This window comes from Trichomycterus rosablanca, chromosome 3 (genome assembly GCF_030014385.1).
Source record: "Trichomycterus rosablanca isolate fTriRos1 chromosome 3, fTriRos1.hap1, whole genome shotgun sequence".
Taxonomy (NCBI): domain Eukaryota; kingdom Metazoa; phylum Chordata; class Actinopteri; order Siluriformes; family Trichomycteridae; genus Trichomycterus; species Trichomycterus rosablanca.
The window spans coordinates 57,390,928-57,417,380 of record NC_085990.1 but is presented as its reverse complement, the minus strand read 5'-3'; the positions used below and the strand labels follow the sequence as shown (position 1 = coordinate 57,417,380).

The 26,453-nt window shown below is 42.3% G+C and overlaps 1 protein-coding gene across 1 annotated transcript in view; it reads left to right on the top strand.

Annotated features, from left to right (window-relative positions):
* Window positions 1-26,453, top strand: part of LOC134310022 (uncharacterized) — a 112,213-nt gene that overhangs the window by 682 nt on the left and 85,078 nt on the right. The window lies entirely within an intron of this gene.

The window sequence follows — 26,453 nt, the reverse complement described above, 5'->3', positions numbered from 1 at the left end:
AGATCTGTGGTAGATGGTGGAGATGAGAAGATCTGTGGTAGATTGTGGAGATGAGATGATCTGTGGTAGATGGTGGAGATGAGATGATCTGCGGTAGATGGTGGAGATGAGAAGATCTGTGGTAGATGGTGGAGATGAGATGATCTGTGGTAGATGGTGGAGATGAGAAGATCTGTGGTAGATGGTGGAGATGAGAAGATCTGTGGTAGATGGTGGAGATGAGATGATCTGTGGTAGATGGTGGAGATGAGAAGATCTGAGGTAGATGGTGGAGATGTAGAAGAACCTTCTAACACATTTGATGAGATGCTGAATTGTTGTTCTGTTGTGTTTCTGCAGCACTCTGGAACTTCACATCTGCAGCACAGGAACTAGAAGGTAACACACACACACACACACACACACACTATACACACACCATATGGTTTAATTGGTATCTGTGGGATTAGTGTTGGTGTTTATGGATATATCTAGTTTGGGTGTTTGTGAGGGAGCTTGGGGTGTTTGCGAATGCAACATTTGGCCAAAAGTATTTGGACGTCCCTTCTAATCCTTTAATTCATGCGTTTCAGCCAGAACAGTTACTAACAGGTGTAATAAATCAATCACATAAAATAAATGATGTGCTTCTGACTTTGCAGCAACAGTTAAGGGAAGGTCCTGTCCTGATCCAGCACAAACCAAGAAACTCTAGTGTCCTGCACAGAGCCCTGACCTCAGCCCCACTCAACAGCTCTGGGATGAATCGGAAAACCAACTGATCAATCAGTGCCCAGACGTACAATGAACTGGCACAAGTTCCCACACACAGACACAGTTTCATGAGAAGCTTCTTAGAAAGGCGACTGTTGTTCTAGCTATAGAGATCACACAGAGGGTCACTCTGTTTTAATAGTGATTGTTTTTAAAACAGGACGTCCGACAAGCTCTCGATCAGGCGTCCACATACTTTTGGCCATATAGTGTATATGGGTAGGCCGGTGGTTGGGGTAGAGGGTGAGTTTTCTTTCTCTGGTTGTGTTCTCAGTGGTCCTGTTCCCCAAGTTTCCTCACCTCTACGTGTCTGATGAAGTAACTCTGCGGTGTAAACGTGGTTCTGAGGTTCTCACCACCAACGTCAACTGGTTCTTCAATGGTCAACCTCAACAACCCACCAACGGTGTTCTGTACATTGCCATGGTAACACTGAGTCACTCTGGGAGGTACGTCTGTGAGGAGGGCGGCGTCCAGAGTCTGGAACGGGAGATCGATGTGCTCGGTATAACATCACAACACTCTCAGTATGACATCACAACACGCTCAGTATGACATCACAACACGCTCAGTATGACATCACAACACGCTCAGTATGACTAGGGCTGTCGCGGTGAAAGAATTTCCCCTTGCGGTATTTAGCATGGTTCAACTCCGCGGTATGCGGTAATATCGCAATTTTTTTTTTTTGAAAATTACTTAATTTATCTGGATTTTAGAGCTATATAAACTACCTTTATTGTTAGGCTATGATTCGGTATATTATTGCTTTTTAATGACAAAGATGAGACAGCTTTAAGACAAATCAAATGCATGTTTATTCTTAACTACAGAACAGAGCTAAGATGCGCAATAAGAATGCACTTTCTCTATTAAAAAAAGGTTTAAATTAAGCTTCTAGCCTAGGCTAGATATACACTGTGAAACGAAAAAAAGTTTCGCAAACTGTTTAGGCTAAATATTTTAAATGCACATCTAATCAAAATATGGTTAAAAAAATTAATAAATAAAACAAAAACTTTCATTTAGAATAAAGAATAAAGTCTGTAAGACCTTAAACCTGCGTTATCATGCGCGCTAGAAAAACCAACATGTTCACCTGATGTGGTTTAGAGAGAATCTGAGTGGGGTAGCGATGTTACCACTATTAACCATCTATTTAGTAGGTAGAACTAAATTATTAGTTATTATTCGTTTCAATACATTTTTATTCAATGAAAAAATACATTTAAATCAAGCCAGCAAGAGAATATTTGCAGGCTGCAATGCCATATTAACCATCATTAAGTGTTTTAGTATGCCAGGGCTGTTTAAATATAGTCTAAATTACAAGTATTTTATTGAGTGTGAACTCAATTTGATCATTAATAAACTTGCCTATAATTAATGTTGCCATTGTTTCCCTCTTAAAACACAAGCCTGACACTCAGCAGCAACGGATGCGAACAGATTGCGGGAAAATGATGCTCTTAGCTAATTTTCATTATGAATTTATTTAACATTTATTACGCCCGAATGTAATCGTATAAAACAAGATGGACCCTGCAACAACAAAACAAAAAAAGAAAGAAAAAACATGAACATCGCGATGTGGCGGTTGCTTGGCATGCCCTGCGGTTGGCTGGTCTATACTGCAGTATTTCAAAATTGACGTTAACGCAACAGCCCTAAGTATGACATCACAACACGCTCAGTATGTGTTTTAGTATGGATGATTGACACTTTCACTTTCAGGAGTCAGACAGCAGGCATGCTTGGTTGGAGAAAACAGGAGGAATGCTTCTGCAAGTGAGTCAGGGTCACAACCAAGGCCAAAACACACCATATCAAGGTTGATCCATTCCAGATCTGGATGAGGCTGCATTCTTTGTGTACTACGTAAGAGGAATGCTTAGTCGGGGCCGTAACCGATACCAAAACACATTACTAGCTGCGTTGTTTACGTACCATCCAGCATCCAGGGCCATAGGGGCCTCATGCCTTTATACTGTAAGACTTACATCATCAAAAATACCTACTCCAGGTTTTGAACAAATTGTTACAGTATGACATCACAACAAGAGCAGTACAGAGAGGAAGCAGCATCGTAATCATTAACTTACTGAACCCTTTCAGAATAATCTCATTTTATTCTACACTGTACATGACCAAAAGTATGTGGACACCGCTCCTAATGATTGAATTGGACGTTGCTGTTTCCTGCAACCGTGAACTGTGCATTTATCTGCACAAATGCAGATTAAAAACCATCACTAAGGTTCTTATGTAATACACCTCATTGCCAAAAGTATGTAGACACCCTCATTAATGCTTTTGGTTTAATAAAATGGTTCTAGAAGAGTGTAGAATGGAATATCAGCATGTGGGCACCAACATCTAATGCATTTGGTGCTGATTGTGATGAGCAGGTTACTGTTCCTAAACCCCTGAGTTCTGTGGTGTATAATTCAGGTATACGTGGGTATAATAAATAAATAAATAAATATACATTTTACCCCTTCCTCTGTATTTTAGACATGGAGGCCCCTCACAAGCTTACTTTACTAAGCAGAAGATCACTGGTTTATCCAGGCAGCGGCAGCTTGATGGAGCTCTATGTGGAGACCGGGATTCATGGATGGGAATGTCGTTATACAAAACAAGGAGTTGAATATTATGTTTATTTACCACATGAGGATGATTGGAGAGACAACAAACACAGAGCAACAATCCATGCTGAAGTAAAAGGAGGAGACAAGAGCTCCATCTTCTGGTGTGAAAACAAGAACATGCGAAGCAACGCCATCACTCTCAGAGTCACAAGTAACATTTATTATTATTACTATTATTGTTGTTATTATTGTTATTATTATTAATATTTATTACTAATATTAGAATTTTTTTTTTTTATTAGTAGTAGGAGGAGTAGTACCATTATATCTTAATTATTATAATTATTACTTTGTTATTAATTTTTAATTAAATGTCCTATTATTATTATCAGAATTATATCATTTAATTATAATTTTCCTCATTATTTGTATTATATTTTAATTAAAAGTTCAATTATTATTAATATTATTGATAATATTATTATTTTTGTCATTATTGTTATTTTTAATATTAATATTATTATTAGTAGTAGTAGTAGTATTACTTGGGTATAAAAGGAAGATCCACCAAAGGATCAGTCTGTATCAGCAGTGATGGGGTGTGGCACACCACTGTGTTCCAAACTTTAATAGAGAATGGTCAAAGAGTTAAAAAGAACAAGATTGAAAATAATTGACGTATTTTACCTTCTACTGTACATGATATTGTGAAAGGATTCAGGGAATCTGGTGAGATCTCAGTCAGTGTAGGACAGAACCAGAAATATTAAGTGTGAGTTATCTTTAGTCCTCAGACACTCTGCAAGAGAAACCGTCCTGCTGCTGCACATGAGCTCAGGAGTCTTTCAGAAAACCGCCTGCTGTAGGCAGGAGCGCTGTTACCCCTGGGATTTGTAGGATGCAGCAGGCAAGACTGGAGTCGTGCCGGACACGTCAGAGTTTAGCTTTAATATGAACATATTTTGTTTTTGTCTCTTCCAGACAAGCTAGTGATGCTGCAGGCTCTGGACCCGATGGTGGAGGGTAAGAATGTGTCTCTCGTCTGTGAAGTTCGGGGTGTGGACAGTCCAGATAAATGTGTCTTCTTTAGGAATAATGAAGAGATCAATAAGGGGAAAAAGAAGGAATACGTCATCAAGAACATCTCAAACAAGAACATCGGCTCATACAAGTGTGAAGCCACCTACAGTTACAAACACCTCGACCCAAATGCTCCACAACTACAGTGTATCACAAAAGTGAGTACACCCCTCACATTTCTGCAGATATTTAAGTATATCTTTTCATGGGACAACACTGACAAAATGACACTTTGACACAATGAAAAGTAGTCTGTGTGCAGCTTATATAACAGTGTAAATTTATTCTCCCCTTAAAATAACTCAATATACAGCCATTAATGTCTAAACCACCGGCAACAAAAGTGAGTACACCCCTTACTGAAAGTTCCTGAAGTGTCAATATTTTGTGTGGCCACCATTATTTCCCAGAACTGCCTTAACTCTCCTGGGCATGGAGTTTACCAGAGCTTCACAGGTTGCCACTGGAATGCTTTTCCACTTCTCCATGACGACATCACGGAGCTGGTGGATATTCGAGACTTTGCGCTCCTCCACCTTCCGCTTGAGGATGCCCCAAAGATGTTCTATTGGGTTTAGGTCTGGAGACATGCTTGGCCAGTCCATCACCTTTACCCTCAGCCTCTTCAATAAAGCAGTGGTCGTCTTAGAGGTGTGTTTGGGGTCATTATCATGCTGGAACACTGCCCTGCGACCCAGTTTCCGGAGGGAGGGGATCATGCTCTGCTTCAGTATTTCACAGTACATATTGGAGTTCATGTGTCCCTCAATGAAATGTAACTCCCCAACACCTGCTGCACTCATGCAGCCCCAGACCATTGCATTCCCACCACCATGCTTGACTGTAGGCATGACACACTTATCTTTGTACTCCTCACCTGATTGCCGCCACACATGCTTGAGACCATCTGAACCAAACAAATTAATCTTGGTCTCATCAGACCATAGGACATGGTTCCAGTAATCCATGTCCTTTGTTGACATGTCTTCAGCAAACTGTTTGCGGGCTTTCTTGTGTAGAGACTTCAGAAGAGGCTTCCTTCTGGGGTGACAGCCATGCAGACCAATTTGATGTAGTGTGTGGCGTATGGTCTGAGCACTGACAGGCTGACCCCCCACCTTTTCAATCTCTGCAGCAATGCTGACAGCACTCCTGCGCCTATCTTTCAAAGACAGCAGTTGGATGTGACGCTGAGCACGTGCACTCAGCTTCTTTGGACGACCAACGCGAGGTCTGTTCTGAGTGGACCCTGCTCTTTTAAAACGCTGGATGATCTTGGCCACTGTGCTGCAGCTCAGTTTCAGGGTGTTGGCAATCTTCTTGTAGCCTTGGCCATCTTCATGTAGCGCAACAATTCGTCTTTTAAGATCCTCAGAGAGTTCTTTGCCATGAGGTGCCATGTTGGAACTTTCAGTGACCAGTATGAGAGAGTGTGAGAGCTGTACTACTAAATTGAACACACCTGCTCCCTATGCACACCTGAGACCTAGTAACACTAACGAGTCACATGACATTTTGGAGGGAAAATGACAAGCAGTGCTCAATTTGGACATTTAGGGGTGTAGTCTCTTAGGGGTGTACTCACTTTTGTTGCCGGTGGTTTAGACATTAATGGCTGTATATTGAGTTATTTTGAGGGAAGAATAAATTTACACTGTTATATAAGCTGCACACAGACTACTTTTCATTGTGTCAAAGTGTCATTTTGTCAGTGTTGTCCCATGAAAAGATATACTTAAATATCTGCAGAAATGTGAGGGGTGTACTCACTTTTGTGATACACTGTATATGACTTATCTGATGAGCAGGTGCTCAGGATCATGGGTAAAGTCAATGTCACAATCACATCACAACACACATCAACATTCTAATTACAACCCAGAATAATATTCGGACCTGTGCATGTGTTTGTATCAGCGGTTCCTTCAGCGGCTCAACTGGTCAATTATACCAACAGTCTGGAGTGCAAACACCCACACAGTACAGGTTCCTTTCGATGGTATCATGCTGAGAGTGAGAATGCAGAATGGAAGAGCGTGCCGAGTAAGTCAGGGTCCTACATCTACCCCTCAGTGAAAGGGTTCTACAGCTGCAGGGCTGAATTTAAGGACCAGGGTGTGTCTTACCCCAGCAACACTGTACACTTTGTTCCAGGTACAACCAGCTCAGTCTGTCTCCTGCTTCCCTCAGTTCTCAGTGTCTCGGTCTTAGCTGTTCCTATCTGTCATCTCGGTAATCTTTCACTCTCTTCTGGTTCTGTTCCTTCTGATCTTAAAACTGCGCCTGTCACTCCTATTCTTAAGAAACCGGGTCTGGACAGATCCACATTAGGTAACTATAGACCTATCTCTAATCTTGCTTTCCCATCCAAGGTTCTCGAAGGTTCTTCTAAGCTACGTGACTTTTTGAGCATGAACAATCTAGTCGAAACTTTTTAATCTGGTTTACGCTGCCAACATAACTGAGACGGCTCTTCTCTATATACTGAATGATCTATTACTCTCCTCTGACTCTGGCTTTGTCTCAATTCTTCTTCAACTAGATCTCTCTGCTGCTTCTGATACAGTTAACCACAACATCCTACTAACTCGTCTACCTGATATTGGGATTTCTGACACTGTTCTTTCCTGGTTTAAGCCCCATCTATCATATAGGCATTTCTTCATTCATCTGGGTAATCATGTTTTCGACACTGCTTTGGTGATACGGGGTGCCACAAGGCTCTGTATTGTATCTACATCCTCCCACTTGGTTCTATCATACACAGACACGTCTTAACTATCAGTGCTACACAGATGATACCCAACTCTACCTTGCCTTCAAACCATCTATCTCTTTTCCATCTTCCTCACTCACCTCATTTATTCAGGAACTACATTCTTGGCTGCATTCTAACTTCCTGCTGCTTAATCCCCACAGTGGTAGCCTAGTGGGTAGAGCTTTGGGCTATGAACCAGAAGATTGGCGGTTCAAATCCAGGCTCTGCTATGCAGCCACTGTTGGGTCCTTGAGTGAGGCCCTTAACCCAGTCTTCTCCAGGGGCGCCATACAATGGCTGACCCTGCGCTCTGACCCCAGCTTCCAACAAGTCGGGATATGCAAAGAAAGAATTTCATCAAGAAACATCACTGGCTACCGAATTCCACTTCACGGTCTTGTTCCCGCCTATCTAACTAAACTACTCACACGTCACACACAGTCACGCAGATTGAGGTCCTCGGACTCTAATCTGCTTTCCGTTCCCAGATTTAGGTTGTCCACTATGGGTGGCAGATCTTTTGGCATTGCCGCCCCAGCGCTCTGGAACTCTTTGTCCTCTATTCTTCGCTCGATCTCTTCTCTTTCTGAATTTAAGGCTTCCCTGAAGACCTGTCTCCTTACACAACACTTTCATTTTTCTTCCTGAACTTCTATGTCTCATCTATCTTCACACACTTTTGTTTTGTTTGTTTTATTATTGTAAAGCGACCTTGAGCCTGGTGAACGGCGCTAAATAAGTTGAACTTATTATTATTATTCTTAAACCTGCCTTCCTTCCTGCAGTCGATTACATCTCAGTCCTTGTTCTTGCTTCATCGTTTGCTCCTGGTGCACCTCTAGCTTCCTTCCTTTACTCAGCCCCAGTTCCTGCTTCCTTCTCTTACTAAACCTAAACAACTGCTTTGTCTCCTGGTTTAGACCTCGTCCAGTCGAATGTCTTCATCTGGTTCGATTCCAATCCTTGGTCCTTTTCAGTAGCTCCTCTGTAGTACCCCGTTTCAACTGTTACCTCTTTTACCATGATTCCATCACATTACCGACCATTCAGACCTCGTTCTTCCAGGAGCAGAAAGCTTCCTTCTACTTCTTCTACTATTTCAGTAGCAGTTTTCTGTTTCCTCCTGATGTGGTCAGATGTAACTCCTTCTCTCTATACGATAGACACTATACTTATGAACTTCTTCACTCTAATACACTGTCGACTCACATTATTATGAGTACCAGCTAATATCCAGAGTGACCGCTCTTTGTGCAGCATGGACAGCAGCAAGACAGTAAGGTCCTCACAGGTATCTGCATCCCACAGCTGCTGGAAGGTGTCTGGGGGAGTATCCATAGAGCCAACACCAACATCGAGGTGCTCCCACAGTATTTGAAAGTTTTGGTCAAGCTCTTCCAATCAATATGGGACATTTCTAGTCATGTGACGTGTCATATCGTCCTGCTGGAAGATCCCATCCGCACCATGTATAGGTGTACATGGACTGCAAGGATGGATTTCTTCCATGTCTGTGGAGTCCTTCCACACCTTATATACCCATTAAGCCAGCTCACCAAATGTGACCTCCTTCATGGGTAGGAAGTGTTCATAATAATGTGACTCCACAGTGTATAACATCCCACCCTTTTCTGAAAACGATCCTAAAGATTCTGGAGTAACATCTTCTCATTTTCTCTCATTTTTCTCCAGGAGAACCGCCAGGAACCAACACAGTACTCATGGTGACTCTGTTGCTGCTGATAATTGGGGTCATTCTTGGAGTAATAGCCTTCTTGTGCCTCAAATGGAGGAAGAGAGGAAGCAATGGAAAAAAGATTATAGAAGGTGAAGACAGCGGATATGAGGCGATTCAAATGAAAGGTGACAAGAAAGGCTTGAACGAGGCCATCAACAATCCAGACGTTCAGGTGTACCAGACGTTGAAGGATCAGGATCAGGGTAAAGGTGAGGGAGAATATGAGGCTCTCAAGACCCAAGCTGAGACGTATCAGACTCTGAAGGGTGAGGGCAAAGGGGAAGGAGAAGGGCAGTATGAGGCGCTATAAATATAATATTTCGATTTTTAACACGTTTATAAAGATTTATGATCGCTTACCAAAAACATTCAGTAAAAATAATTTAAACATAAACACCAGATTTAAAAACTCATTAATCTGCTTATTTTATCATTCATTTATAGCTTCAGTATTAGTCCTAATGCATAAGTAACCATATTTATTATTCATTCACTCATTCATTAGTTTATTAATCAGCTTATTTTATCATTCCTGTTTACACTAATTGCACATATCAACACTTTTTAACAAATACTTATAAAATATAAAATGATATGTAATGATTTAGTTTTTACTGGACAGATTTTATATTTTAGTTAAAACTGAGTGATTTTAAAAGATCTAATATATTTATATTGAATGTTTTTATAGAAAGCTGACGGCACTTTAACCTTGATGAATTATTTAAAATCTGAGAGTAAAACGATGAGTTCAGGTTCAGTTCAGAGCGCTGTGAGGATTATTGTGTTTGCACTGATGAAGCGTTATGAATGTGTTATTAATCTCTGTATGTTTCATTATGAACACATGAATTCTGGATCATAAATCTGTTATAAATTATCTCAGTGTCACTGTCCATCATCACATTCACGTTAAATAAACATCTAACGGCGGGTCGTGCCTCACCAGTGAGGCGGCGGGTGTGGTCCTGTACCTACGAGACTGGGAGGACTGAACCAAAAACTCAGCCCAGAGCGGAGAGGTGAAAGATGAGCGGCGTAGTGGAGTACAACTTCTCCACAGCAGGTGGATTCATTACACAAACTAATGCAATACAAAATACAGCTGAAGATTTACGGTGTTGTTTTAGTGGTGGTAACTGGATGCTGTGTTAGGTGGTTGCTAGGATGTTTCTAGGTGGTTGCTAGTCTGTGTAAATTATTTCAGGCAGTTACTGGGGTGTTGCTATGTGCTTGCTATGATATTGTAGGTGATTGCTAGGCTGATTATCAGTGTAAGATATGAGATCCCATTGAAGTGGTTGCCTGGGTGTTGCTAGGTGGTTGCTTTAGTGTCTCAGGTGGTTGCTAGGATGTTTACATTTACCTGAAGCTTTTTTAATCTAATGATGCACAGTGACACAATAACATGAATAAACTCAGTGATGATTCAGTGTAGCCTGAAATATGGTTTATATAAATATAATATTTAGATTTTTAACACGTTTATAAAGATTTATGATCCGTTACCAAAAACATTCATTAAAAATCATTTAAACATAAACACCAGATTTAAAAACTCTTCCCGTGTAAATTTATTTTTTACTGACATTTTATTTTGTATCATTTTCTCTTCTATTAAAATTTACGCTGTTCTGCTGTTTGTTCTGTATGGCAAATAAATAAAATCTTTATTTTTAACCAACATTTAATCTTGTTTTGTTTTTATTATAATAATGTTACATATTTTAAATAACTTTTTTTTAGCTATAATATAAAAAAATATTCCTGTTTAGAGCCACGATTGTAAGCTTTCATTATTCTAGTTACTTCAGCTTAAGGTTAAATTAATTTTACCTCCTTCTTCTATTTCCTTTCAACTAGAGCTAAAGCTAGCTGCCCTATTGCACAAGAGATTCTGGCCAGGCGACAAAATGGCACTGACACATTTCTATGTTATGTGTTTGGTAATCCACACAGAAAAAAGGCAGCTGTCAAAAAATGTGTCCCAAAAACAGTCCAGATAAAATACAGCGCGACCACAAAATAATGCACAAAACATTGTAATGGATCCCACATGGTGGATCGTTCATAGAAGGGATTGATTGTCAAATCCAGGGAGAAAATCACGCAACATCAGATAGAGAAAAAAAATCTATTTTCCTCTACACACACACACACACACACACACACATACACACACACACACACCAACACACACTCACACACATTGTACACACACACATATACACACACATACACACACACATACACACACCAATATACACACCCACACACACCCACACACCAACACACACACATACACACACACATATACACACACTCACCCACACACACACACACACACACACAACATACACACACACACCCACACATATACACACACATATACAGTGTATCACAAAAGTGAGTACACCCCTCACATTTCTGCAAATATTTTATTATATCTTTTCATGGGACAACACTATAGACATGAAACTTGGATATAACTTAGAGTAGTCAGTGTACAGCTTGTATAGCAGTGTAGATTTACTGTCTTCTGAAAATAACTCAACACACAGCCATTAATGTCTAAATAGCTGCAACATAAGTGAGTACACCCCACAGTGAACATGTCCAAATTGTGCCCAAAGTGTCAATATTTTGTGTGACCACCATTATTATCCAGCACTGCCTTAACCCTCCTGGGCATGGAATTGCACTGGTTGCTACTGGAATCCTCTTCCACTCCTCCATGATGACATCATGGAGCTGGTGGATGTTAGACACCTTGAACTCCTCCACCTTCCACTTCAGGATGTGCCACAGGTGCTCAATTGGGTTTAGTCCATCACCTTTACCTTCAGCTTCCTCAGCAAGGCAGTTGTCATCTTGGAGGTTTTGTTTGGGGTCGTTATCCTGTTGGAAAACTGCCATGAGGCCCAGTTTTCGAAGGGAGGGGATCATGCTCTGTTTCAGAATGTCACAGTACATGTTGGAATTCATGTTTCCCTCAATGAACTGCAGCTCCCCAGTGCCAGCAACACTCATGCAGCCCAAGACCATGATGCTACCACCACCATGCTTGACTGTAGGCAAGATACACTGTATATATATACACACACACTAATACTTGTGCAGCAGTCAGTGTAAAGCAGAACTCTGTCCAGGATGGACGTGCAACACACACTCGTCCTTTTATTAGGTAAAACGTTCTCTAATACTTTTAAATACACGTGTGTGTGTGTGTGTGTGTGTGTGTGTGTGTGTGTGTGTGTGTGTGTGTGTGTGTGTGACATGTATAAAGTACACGGTGGCTGATGAAGTGGTTGATAAATGTAAATCTTTCCATGCTGAGTAAAGAACTGGTTCTGATTATTAGATTAGATTAGAAGAATAGAACTGCAGTAGAATTACAGAGAGAATTTTGACCTGATGTTTCTACACACAGAGGATCAATAGAAGTTTTACCAGCGATTGTTCTTAAATCTTCTCTCTTCATCTGTCTATTTCATCCTGAGGCCTGTTTTTATTTTCAGGATTATTACAACCCTAAAAGGAGATCTCAAGCTTCTACTCCTTGTAGTTATTTATTATTGGTTTTTGTTATGTGAATCCGTAGGTGACTGTGAAGGCCAAAGTTTGATGCACATGGTCTATTACAGTGTGGACAGCAAGGACCGACCTTTGGAATAGTCGCGGCCTCATGTCGCTTTACGTGACGTTTTTGATTGGCATCAAACCATTCATTTGGAAAGTTACGTAGACCTGCTTGGCATAGACATCTCCACTCATCTCAAGATAGATGGTTTGATGTTGAATTTGAGCAGAATTGCTTTAATCTGGTCCATATACCGTTTCTTAGGACAGCCGACTGAATGCTTTCCAGTTCACCATAAAATAGCCAGCGGAGAAATTAAATGTCCTACCCAGCTACCCACTGACACTAATCTAAACACACATGAACAATGCTAAATCTAAACATAAACCCTATACTAGTACTAAACATGAACCAGACTAACACGAGACATGAACTTCTTGGCAAGAGCATGAACATCATCCAAAACCATAAATGGAGATGAGAAGATCTGTGGTAGATGGTGGATGTTTAGAAGAACCTTCTAACACATTTGATGTGATGCTAAATTGTTTTTTATAAGTCGTTCTGTTGTGTTGCTGCAGCACTCTGGACCTTCACATCTGCATTACAACAACCAGAAGGTAACACACACACACACACACACTATACACACACCATATGGTTTACCTGGTATCTGTGGGATTAGTGTTGGTGTTTAGGGATATATTGTGGAGTTTGGGTGTTTGTGAATGAGCTTTGGGGCGTTTGTGTATACAACATTTGACCAAAAGTATTTGGACGTCCCTTCTAATCCTTTAATTCATGCGTTTCAGCCACAACAGTCACTAACAGTGTAATAAATCAGTTATATAAAGGTGCAGCAACTATTTAGGGAAGGTCCTTTTCTAACCCAGCACAAACCAAGAAACTTCTGTGTCCTGCACAGAGCCCTGACCTCAGCCCCACTCAACAGCTCTGGGATAAATCGGAACACCGACTGATCAGCCCTTACTGCCCTAACTCAGAAGACCCCAGGACCTTCCCACTGGACCACAGAGGCCCAGAAGGCCTTCGATGACATAAAACTTTGGCTTACCTCACCACTGGTTCTTCTACTGCCTGATACTGGGAACCATTTGTTGTTGAGGTAGATGCCTCAGATATTGGCGTAGGTGCTGTGCTTTCTCAGTGCCAAGGGCCCAACAAGAAGCTCCACCCCTCTGTCTACTATTCCCACCGCCTAACTCCAGCTGAGCACAACTACAGCATTGGGGACAGGAAGTTCCTGGCTGTTAAGTTGGCCCTAGAGGACAGGAGGCATTGGTTGGAGGGGGCCAAGCACCCATTTGTGGTCTGGACTGACCACAAAAACCTGGCCTATATACAACAGGCCAAACAGCTCAACTCTCAGCAGGCCCTATGGGTACTGTTTTTTGGATGGTCATATTGTAAGGGGGCCGCCATTACAGTCGGCCACCAGCAGGAGGCCTGGGCAGCGCAGGGAAAGATCTGCGGGATCAGAGCGTCAAAACTCCAATCCCCAGAATCAGCAGCGGCAATCAGCCCCAAATAGAATCAGGTGCGCTGCGCTCTATTTAAACCCAGCTTCAAACAGAGGCCAGCGTCGCACCGTTGATTCAGTGCGAACAGTTATGGTGAGTATAGGAAAGAGGAAACTAAAAGAATAGAAACAGGAAAGAGAGAAAACGTAAAAATTAGAAAAGAAACTCACAGTTTGAGAAGAATAACAAGAAAAAGAAAACCAAAGGGAAAAAAGACCATTTCACCCCGGGAGCGGAGGGGAATAATTAGACTGTGTTTTGTTAGCGTTTTGATACATTCCCTTTGTTTGAGCACGCTACATTGGCGTCCCTTTTGTTTGTCCTTGCCGCCATTACTTTTCACCACTTTATTTAGCGGTTTTCCGCATCTAACCATAAGCGTCCAGTGGCGCATCGTTAAAGCAGAGCGCTATCACGCCGGAGATCGGGGTTCGAATCCAGAGTGCTCGAACAGGAAGTGTATTATTAATACCCTTTTATCTGGTGTTAATAATAAATAAATATATATATATATATATATATATATATATATATGTATATATATATATATATACAGATATATATAATTTTACACCCATTTGTTAATTAACAAACGTGTGTGTGCTTACAGTAAATAAGTGCATGCTCACACACACAGGACTCTGCGCCTGGATCCACCACTCCCACTCACTCACCGTAACACATATAGGTCGGGTTTAAAGAACACAAAGCCCTGTCCAGGCAAGGGAAACCCCAGGGTCCTGACCCATTGCCAGAAACTATCATTCCCACCCCTCAGATCCTAGATCCTAGCTCCCCTGTGCTGGGGAATCGAGGATTAATTCAGGAGGCGCTTCGGCAGGAGCCTGACCCTGGGGGTGGTCCTCCTGGATGACAGTATGTCCCATCAGCAGTCCGCCAGCAGGTTATTTGCTGGGGGCATGTCTCTCTTTTATCTGGGCATCCAGAAATCACCAGGACCCTGGAGTTCCATCGCTGGCACTTCGGGTGGACAGGAATGGAGAGGGATGTCCATGCTTTCATCATCTTTTGTGAGGTGTGCACAAGAAACAAAGCACCCTGGTCTCGACCACAGGGGCTACTCCACCCTTTACCTATTCCTGCCTGTCCTTGGTCTCACATATCCATGGACTTTGTGACAGGCTTCTCCTCGTCCAAAGGCAACACGGTCATCTTGGTCATCGTGGACAGCTTCTCCAAGGCCTGTAAGTTTGTGGCACTGCCCAAACTCCCTTCTGCCAAGGAGACAGCAGACCTTCCTCTCCAACATGTGGTCAGGGTGCACGGGATGCCAAATGACGTGGTGTCTGACTGAATCCCCAGTTCATCAGCAGATTCTGGAAGGCCTTCTGTCAGCTCATGAAGACCACAGTGAGTTTGTCCTCTGGCTTCCACACAGAGTCCAATGGTCAGATTGAATGAATCAACCAAGACCTGGGCCTGACTCGGTGAACCCTGCTTCCTGGGCAAAGCAGTTGCCATGGGCAGAGTATGCTGATAACACCTTCTGGCATTCTGTGCTGGGCATACCTGTCAAGTTTTGGATTTAAAAATAAGGGAAATTTTCCGCTGCGCGCTTCGAGTCATCCCACCAGCACAACCGAGGTTCAGCAGCAGCCTGGGTGGCAGTTCTCGCGAGGTTAGTGACTATTCTGCCCCTGCTCGTGTGTGTGGCTACAAGCTCGACAGATAGATAACAGTTTCCCAAGAAAAGCCGGAAACCGAAATAATCTCCAAAACTTTACTTAAGACTCACTGTAAAACTGTAAAGCAGACATACAAAATGTGTCTTAGTTACATTTGTTTCCTGAGTGCATTTACGTGACACTGTACATTAAAATAAATAGAACCAAATTATTAGCTTAAAGCTAACTTCTATGGAAAAAAACATATAGATGCTAGCGGTTAGCATTTACAAATTACTCAAGAGATTTAGAACTTATTTTCATACATTAACCAAGGTTTACATCAGAGATAGTCTAAAAATAAAGTTATACAGTAACTAAACATAAAAATACTCACAGGCAAATGTTTTCCTGGCCATATAATGCCGAGTAAGAAAACCGCAACTGATTAGTTACCTCATACAGTCCAAACTACCCACTGGAACAGCAAAAACACAAATGAACGCCAGGGGTCTCCCTTTGCCCAATGTAAATAACAGAACATCACAGTGACATTTCAGTTTGGAGAGGCACAGGAATGTTTTTAAAAATTATAGTATAATACGGGAAATTTATGGGAAAATACTAATACGGGAGGACGGTGGGAAAGAGGGGTAAAATACGGTAGTTTCCCAGCCAAAACGGGAGACTTGACAGGTATGGTGCTGGGCATGTCACCCTTCAAATGCCAGTTTGGGTATCCCCCACCCCTGTTTGCCGAGCAGGAAAGGGAAGCAGGGGTCCCGGCAGCTGAACACTATGTTTGAGCCTCCCTTCTGGCAGTGACTGAAGCCAGAAAACAAACTGCCGATCACAAGTGATGCAGTGCGCCATCCTTCCGCCATGGCCAGCGAGTCTGGCTTTCCACCCATGACCTTGACCCATGAGTCCCGTAAACTGGCACCTCAAACCTTTCCTGTCTCGACCCACCTGCTGGACACTTGTCGAGTACAAGGCAGTACCCAGTACCCTCGTCGACTGGGAAGGGTATGGGCCTGAGGAACGGTCGTGGGTTCCCGCACGCTATATCTTGAACCCGGAGCTCATCCGCAAGTTCCGTCACAACCGTGCTGCGGGCTTGGGGACTTCTGGGGGAGTGTAAGGGGTATAATTATATAATAATCATTATATCAGATGAATACATAAATATACACTTCATACCAATAAATAAATACACAGACACACCAAGTACTCTGCACTTGGGTCCACCACCTCCACCCACTCACCGTAACATGTTTAGAGTATTTATATAAACAGAACGACTGTTTTCTTTCTCTGGTTGTGTTCTCAGTGGTCCTGTTCCCCAAGTTTCCTCACCTCTACGTGTCTGATGAAGTAACTCTGCGGTGTAAATGTGGTTCTGAGGTTCTCACCACCAACGTCAAGTGGTTCTTCAACGGTAAACCTCAACAACCCACCGACGGTGTCCTGCACATCGCCATGTTAACACTGAGTGACTCTGGGAAGTACGTCTGTGAGAAAAACAGCGTCCGGAGTCTGGAACGGACGATCGATGTGCTCGGTATGACATCACAACATGCTCAGTACAAAGAGGAACCAGCATCATAATCATTAACTTGCTGAACCCTTTCAGAATAAAGTGGACCTCTACACTGTACATGATCAAAAGTACAGTGGGGCCAAAAAGTATTTAGTCAGCCACTGATTGTGCAGGTTCTCCTACTTAGAAAGATGAGAGAGGTCTGTAATTTTCATCATAGCTACTCTTTAACTATGAGAGACAAAATGAGAAGAAAAAAATCCAGGAAATCACATTGTAGGATTTTTAAAGAATTTATTTGTAAATTATGGTGGAAAATAAGTATTTGGTCAATAACAAACAAGCAAGATTTCTGGCTCTCACAGACCTGTAACTTCTTCTTTAAGAAGCTCTTCTGTCCTCCACTCGTTACCTGTATTAATGGCACCTGTTTGACCTCGTTATCTGTATAAAAGACACCTGTCCACAGCCTCAAACAGTCAGACTCCAAACTCAACCATGGCCAAGACCAAAGAGCTATCGAAGGACACCAGGAAGAAAATTGTAGACCTGCACCAGGCTGGGAAGAGTGAATCTACACTAGGCAAGCAGGTTGGTGTGAATAAATCAACTGTGGGAGCAATTGTAAAAAAATGGAAGACATACAAGACCATTGATAATCTCCCTTGGGGTCAAGATTTCATCCCGTGGGGTCAAAATGATCATGAGAACGGAGAGCAAAGATCCCAGAACTACACGGAGGGACCTGATGAATGACCTGCAGAGAGCTGGGACCAAAGTAACAAGGCTACCATCAGTAACACACTACGCCGAGAGGGACTCAAATCCTGCAGTGCCAGGCGTGTCCCCCTGCTTAAGCCAGTACATGTCCAGGCCCGTCTGAAGTTTGCCAGAGAGCATATGGATGATCCAGAAGAGGATTGGGAGAATATCATGTGGTCAGATAAAACCAAAATAGAACTTTTTGGTAAAAACTCAACTCGTCGTGTTTGGAGGAAGAAGAAGAACCCAAGAACACCATACCTACTGTGAAGCATGGGGGTGGAAACATTATGCTTTGGGGCTGTTTTTCTGCAAAGGGGACAGGACGACTGATCCGTGTTAAGGGAAGAATGAACGGGATCATGTATCGTGAGATTTTAAGCCAAAACCTCCTTCCATCAGTGAGAGCATTGAAGATGGAACGTGACTGGGTCTTCCAGCATGACGATGATCCCAAACACACCGCTCGGGCAACGAAGGAGTGGCTCCGTAAAAAGCATTTCAAGGTCCTGGAGTGGCCTAGCCAGTCTCCAGACCTCAACCCCATAGAAAATTTGTGGAGTCCGTGTTGCCCAGCGACAGCCCCAAAACATCACTGCTCTAGAGGAGATCTGCATGGAGGAATGGGCCAAAATAGCAGCTACAGTGTGTGCAAACCTGGTGAAGACTTACAGGAAACGTTTGACCTCTGTCATTGCCAACAAAGGTTATGTTACAAAATATTGAGTTGAACTTTTGTTATTGACCAAATACTTATTTTCCACCATAATTTACAAATAAATTCTTTAAAAATCCTACAATGTGATTTCCTGGATTTTTTTTTCTCATTTTGTCTCTCATAGTTGAAGTGTAGCTATGATGAAAATTACAGACCTCTCTCATCTTTCTAAGTAGGAGAACCTGCACAATCAGTGGCTGACTAAATACTTTTTGGCCCCACTGTATGTGGACACCGCTCCTAATGATTGAATTGGATGTAGTAATAATAACTAGAATGTTTAATTTCTCCTCTCTGTTTCTAGCGACTATAAACCGTGCATTTAATCATTGCTAAGGTTCTTATGTAATACACATCATGGCCAAAAGTATGTAGACACCCTCATTAATGCTTTTTGGCTTAATAACATGGTTCTAGAAGAGTGTAGAATGGAATATCAGCATGTGGTCACCAACATCAGATGCATTTGGTGCTGATTGTGATGAGCAGGTGACTGGTGTTCCTAAACCCCTGAGCTCTGTGGTGTATAATTCAGGTATAAGAGGGTATAATAAATAAATAAATATACATTTTACCCCCTCCTCTTTATTTTAGACATGGAGGCCCCTCACAAGCTTACTTTGCTAAGCAGAAGATCACTGGTTTATCCAGGCGACTTCAGGTTGATGGAGCTCTATGTGCAGACCGGGATTCATGGATGGGAATGTTGTTATACAAAACAAGGTGTTGAGTACCACATTAATTTACCACATGAGGATGATTGGAGAGACAACAAACGCAGAGCAACCATCCATGCTGAAGTAAAAGGAGGAGACAAGAGCTCCATCTTCTGGTGCAAAAATGGAACCATGCGCAGTAACGCCATCACTCTCAGAGTCTCAAGTAACATTCATCATCATCATCATCATCATTATTGTATTGTATTGTTTTGTTTTGTTGTTGTTGTTATTGTTATTGTTATTATATACTGTATATTTATTATTATGCATTCTTATTATTGTTATTATTATCATTATTATCATTATTGTTATTATTAATATTAGCATTATACTTTTACCACTGTGTTCCAAACTTCAATAGAGCATGGTCAAAGAGTAAAAAGTACATTTCTCAGTGCAACATTGAAAATAATTGAGGTCTTTAACCATCTATTGTACATGATATTGTGAAAGGATTCAGGAAATCTGGAGAGATTTGAGTCTTTGTTGAGTCCTCAGACACACTGCATGAAAAACCATCCTGCTGCTGCGAAAAATACGGTCACATGGGCTCGGGAGAACTTCAGAAAACCGTTATTTAACACAGTCCACAGTCCGGATTCTTCTTTTACTGCAATTTACTAAGCGTCTTAACTTTTCCAGAAATTTGCAGGATGCAGCAGGCAAGATTGGAGTTTCAGAAAGGTTCTGGATTTGAGCTGTAATGTCTATCTTTTTGTTTTTGTCTCTCCTTCAGATAAGCTAGTGATGCTGCAGGCTCTGGGCCCGATGGTGGAGGGTAAGAATGTGTCTCTCGTCTGTGAAGTTCGGGGTGTGGGGAGTCCAGATGAAGTTGTCTTTTTTAAGAATAAGGAAGAGATCTCGAGAGGCAAAGAGAAGGAATACTTCATCCAGAACATCTCAAACAAGGACATCGGCTCATACGAGTGTGAAGCCACCTACAGTTACAAACACCTCAACTCAAATGCTCCACAACTAATCGAGTCCTCTGATGAGCAGGTGCTCAGGATCATGGGTAAAGTCAATATGCCACAAATACATCACATTTACATTTTTAGCATTACCAGACACTCTTATCCAGAGCAATGTACAGAAGTGCATCTTGCAGTGTTTTTTGCGCAAGAAATGAATAAAAGAGTTAGTAAGTACATGTCAGCTTAAGTGTTCAGTAAAGAGGTGATGAAGGTTTTTAATCGTCTTTTGAAGACAGTGAGAGACTCAGATGTTCAGACAGACAAGGGAAGTTCGTTCTACCACTTGGATAAGAATACAGAGAAGATCCTTGATGCTCGACGAGCGAGACTGGTGGCTCGGAGGTTGTGCGGTACAGAGCGGGGTTTGATTAGACCTTGAAGGTAGCTTGGGGCTGGCCCATTTTTGGCTTTGTAGGCGAGCATCAGTGTTTTAAACTGAATGTAGGCAGCCAGTGAAGAGAACGCAGCAGTGGGGTGATGAGGCAGCAGTGGGGTGATGATGAGGCAGCAGTGGGGTGATGATGTGGCAGCAGTGGGGTGACGAGGCAGCAGTGGGGAGATCCTGCCAGGAGGGATCTGCAGTCGTCCAACCGTGAGATTACATTTACATTTACATTTACATTTTCAGCATTTAGCAGACGCTCTTATCCAGAGCGACTTACAGAAGTGCTTCTATAGTGAACATTTCATTTCTCAAGTTTAGGTAAACAACAGTCGAAGACACAAATCTGCTGAAACCTGTTAGAACCAAAGTGGGTTTTTTTTTGTTTTTGGAAATGGATGTTAGTAAATAAGTACAAGTCAGCCTAAGTGTTTCAGAATCAGAATCTTTTTATTCGCCAAGTAGCAGATGTACAAGGAATTTCTTTTGGTGCAGGTGTCAACATACATACAAGTTAAATAGTAAAAGGTACAATATATCTAAATGTATAATAAACAATGGTATATATATACATAGAATAAAATAAACAATATAGTAGTGATAAAAAATTGTGCAATAGAGATTATTTACACATAAGGTGAATATGTACATTAACTATTAAAGTTAGTAGTTTAGTAGATTACAAGTGATTGGACCAGAATCTGAGGAGCTTCCATGGAGAGAAATGGTCGAATCTTCCTGATGTTGTAGAGGAGGAACCAGCATCGCTCTTGTCATGTTGGCTATATGAGAGAAGGTCAGCTGGTTATCCAGGACAACACCAAGGCTTCTTACATTATCAGATGGTCTGATCTGGGAGTCATCAAGAGAGATGAGTAGGTCCTGGGTTGAAGATTGATCTCCAGGAATAAGTAACATCTCTGTCTTGCTGGGATTGAGTTTTAGATGATGAGCTGACATCCATTGTGAGATATCTCGTAGACATGCTGAGATGCGAGCTGAGACTTGTGTGTCTAAAAGAGGAAATGACAGAACTAGCTGAGTGTCATCTGCATAGGAGTGGTAGGAGAAGCCATGGGAGGCTATGACCTTACCCAGAGAGCGGGTGTAGATAGAGAAAAGAAGTGGGCCAAGTACAGAGCCCTTAGGAACATCGGTTGAGAGAGTGCATGGAGGAGATATGGATCCCCTCCATGAAACTTCGTAGGAGCGCCCTTCGAGGTAGGGGACCATCCATTGCCATGCTGAACCTGTTACTCCAAGGTTGGAGAGAGTGGTCAGGAGAATGCTGTGATTCACTGTGTCAAAAGCTGCAGAGAGGTCAAGAAGGACCGATGACAGTTTGGCTGCTTTGGCTGCATGAAGCTTCTCAGTAGCAGCTACAAGAGCTGTTTCTGTAGAATGTGCTGCCTTGAAACCAGACTGGTACGGATCGTGGAGGTCATTCTGAGTGAGAACGAGAGATAGTTTGTTGTAGACAGCACGTTCAAGAATTTCGGATAGAAAATATTCAACAAAACACAGAAACACATCAACATTCTAATTACAAACCAGAATAATATTCGGACCTGTGTATGTATTTGTATCAGCGGTTCCTTCAGCGGCTCAACTGGTCCATCATAACGGCAGTCTGGAGTGCCAGCACCCACACAGTACAGGTCCCTTTCGATGGTATCATGCTGAGAGTGAGAATGCAGAATGGAAGAGCGTGCAGAATGTGTCAGGGTCCTACATCTACCCCCCAGTGGAAGGGTTCTACAGGTGCATGGCTGAATTTAAGGACAAGGGTGTGTCCTACCCCAGCAACACTGTACACTCAGGAAAAGGTACAACCAGCCTCAGTCTGTCTCCTGCTTCCCTCAGTTCTTAAACCTGCTTCCTTCCTGCAGTCCATTACATCTCAGTCCTTGTTCTGGCTTCATCGTTTGCTCCTGGTGCACCTCTGGCTTCCTTCCTTTACTCAGCCCCAGTTCCTGCTTCCTTCTCTTGCTGAACCTAAACAACTGCTTTGTCTTCTGAGATATTTTATCTTTTATCTGCTCAACTTCATTTCATTTATTAATAAACATCCATTCCTGCAATTCAGGCCTGCAACACATTCCAAAAAAAGTTGGGATGGTAAATCATTTACCACTTTGTAATGTTACCGTTCCTTTTCACCACTTATGGGGGGTCGTCGTTGTTTTAAAATTCTCCACACATTGACCGGTCAGGACTGCAGGCAGGCCAGTCTAGTACCCGTACCCTCTTCCTTGTTTCCACTGTGTGATGGTCCATCCTAGATGCCTCCGAGCCCAGAGAAGTGGACGCCGCTTCTGGACCCGGTTAACATGAGGCTTCTTTTTTGCACAGTAAAGTGTTAAGTATGATTAGTGCAGTAACTCTGTATTGTAGAGCTGATAAAGGTTTGATAAACTAATCCCTCACCCATGTGGTTATATCAGCTAGTGTTGAGTGTTGGTTCTTGATGTCGTCTGAGGGATGGAAGATCACGAGCGTTCAGATTAAGCTGCACCCTCCACCTTTACACACTGAAATTCCTCCTGATTCCTTGAATGGTTTAATGATATTCTGCACTGTAGAGGGAGAACATGCAAATCCCTTCCAATCTTTCTTTAAGGTTCATTGTTTTTAAACATTTCAATAATTTTCTCACAAATTTGTGGACAAACTGGATCCTCTGATCATCTTTACTCATCAGAGACTTCTGATCACCTGTTTAACATCACATCATTATTTAGTGTTTCATCTCATTACTAGCACTAAATCTCCCCCGTCCCAGCTTTTTTTTAATGTGTTGCTCTAATACAACACTTTACCCTACAAGGAAGTACATGATGATGTTTTGTGAAAAAGATCCTTAATATTCTGGAGCAATATCTTCTTATTTCCTCTGTGTTTTTTTTCTTTAGAAGAGATGTTTTGAACCAACATAGGGCTCGTGGTGACTCTGTGACTCTCATTCATTCCTTCATTCATCCACTCTCCCACTTCTTCATTCATTCATTATATTGCTTCAATATTACAGAATTACAATATTAATAACAATATTACTGTACAATTACCATGTTAATTCATTCATTCATTCATGTATCTGACATTAGAATCTATAAATAAATGTGATATTAATCTCTGTATGTTTCATTATGAACACATGAATTCTGGCTCATAAGGCCGTTATAAATGACCTTATTGTCATGACTCCACTCAAAAGGGTGCCAGCTCGCCCCTCCAGCGCGGTGCACCATGATGAAAAGCACCGCAACAGCAGCTGAGCTCCTCGGAAAGAAAATCAAACAAAGCCAGCGGATAAAAGAGACCGACTGTCTGCCCTCTGAACCTCAGTGCCCCCTGCTGGTCATAACGGCGCAGTAGGTTGGCATGATTCTGCAACCTTTTCCCCCTGCCAATCTTCACATCAGGTGGAACAATTACAGAAATGAATGCTAAACAAAATACAGCTTAAGATTTACCAGTGTTGCTGTGGGGGTGTTAGATGGTTGCTAGGATGTTTCTAGGTGGTTGCTAGTCTGTTGACTAAATATTTCAGGCAGTTACTGGGGTGTTGCTATGTGCTTGCAATGATACTGTAGGGAACTGCTAGGTTGATTATCAGTGTAAGATATGAGATCCCATTGAAATGGTTGCCTGGGTGTTGGTAGGCGGTTGCTTTAGTGTCTCAGGTGGTTGCTAGGATGTTTTCATTTACCTGAAGCTTTTTTAATCTAAATATAATATTTAGATTTTAGCCCAACCAGCCGATAGCACCTCTGAGATTCAAAGCCCTCCTCAGAAATAATCAGCTATTTTAATAAAACAGCAGAATAAAAATGATACCATAAATAATAACCAGAATTTTAATGTTTGTATAAATATTCAAACCAGTTTACATGGATGAGATAACAGGGAAAGCACATACAATACACGGATTATTACAGGATTTTCAGGTGATGGGTGTCCACAAACTTTTGGCTATGTAGTGCAAATGAAAAGACAGACAGACAGACAGACAGACAGAAGTAGAAATGCTACTCCGCTCCAGACACTCCTACAGCTCACAGGAAGTTCTTCTGAAGCTCCTGGGCGGAGATGGTCCGGAGAGGGGCGGGGCGAGGCGGGCGGGGCGGAGGAAAGGGCGAAGCCAGAGGAGGCGGAGACAGAGATGGTGGCAGAGTGATAATCGAGGGGGCGTCCGAAAGAGACCCGTAGGTTACGTCTCCACCTCTGCTCACCCGTCCCCTCTCCATCCACCCCTCCACCCTTCTACCACAGCTCCTCACAACCGACGTGGAAAAGGAGCCCAAATCCAGAGAGTCTGAGACAGAGGGACAGAGAGAGACGAAGCAGGGTCATGAGTTCTGAAAAGCTGCCGGGTCAGAAATATATGGACACCAACTTAGATGGAGGTGCAGAAAGATCTGCAGACTCTGATCAGTAGATCCTGATTCTACCAACTCATGAGCGTTACTGTGGGAGAGTCAGAAAGGTTACGAGTTTATGGAGATCCTTGGCAGTTGGTGGTGGCCTCCATAAGTGCAGTGGTGGTTTAGTTGTTAGGGTACTAAACCATTAACTAGGATGGTGGTCAAACCCCACAAACCAGCTATCCACCACTGATGTGCCCCTGAGAGAGAACCTTAACCATCAGATTTTGGATTGCACCCTTTGATGTTTGTGCAAATAAATACGTCAGGTCTTCATGCCATTACACTGTTATGGCTTTGTGATGGTTGTCTGGACAGTCGCTTGTCCAGTTTGTCCAGCTTATTCTTGGTCTTCCTCATCCTTCTTCAAGTCCAGTCATACAGTAACATAGCCTTCAATGTCTTCATGTGGCACCTAATCACACTCCAAAAGTTACGCAACTTGTGGGACTTAATGTGGTTCATCTCACTCAGTGGTGATCATCTTCCTCCATGAGATTTTCAGCAGGTTTCTTCCTCGTTCTTCAGTCCAGGCTTTATATCCATATGCAGCTACTCGTAACTCGATTTTTTATGTCAATTTGACCATCGCTGCCACACCCATTACCATTGTTGACATCACTTCACCAGAACATTCTGCAGGATTTGATGCTCTACTTCCCAAATATAAAAAGAGGCTCATACATGTGCAGATGTTGTGATCCATCACTGAGCTTTAAGGGCTGATATAAAAGGGAGGCGGTGTTTCTGAGATTATGGGACTGGACTATTGATTAATAGGTTGCAGGTTCAAGCTCAACTAGCTTAATGCAGCTGTAATTTACTTGTATGTTTCTAGAACTGTTCATTAGAACCTTCATGGATCAGGTGTCCACGACCAAGTGAACATCTATCAGATTGGTACTGACCATCCAGCAGTCCGAGAGTCCGTGCAGTGTGCTGGAGGAGGAACATCAGCGTCAAAGAACCTTCTGTTCTGACCTTAACCACATACATACATCCCAAATTTCCTTCAGGATCTGTCTGTCTGTCCAGCCGCCTGTCCGTCTGTCTATCTATCTGTCTATCTGTCCATCTGTCTGTCTGTCCGTCTATCTATCTGTCTATCATCTATCCATCTGTCTATTTATCTATCTATATGTCTGTCTATCTATCTGTCTGTCTGTCCGTCTATCTGTCTATCTGTCCATCTATCTGTCTGTCTGTCTGTCTGTCCATCTATCTGTCTGTCTGTCTGTCTATCTGTCTGTCTGTCCGTCTATCTATCT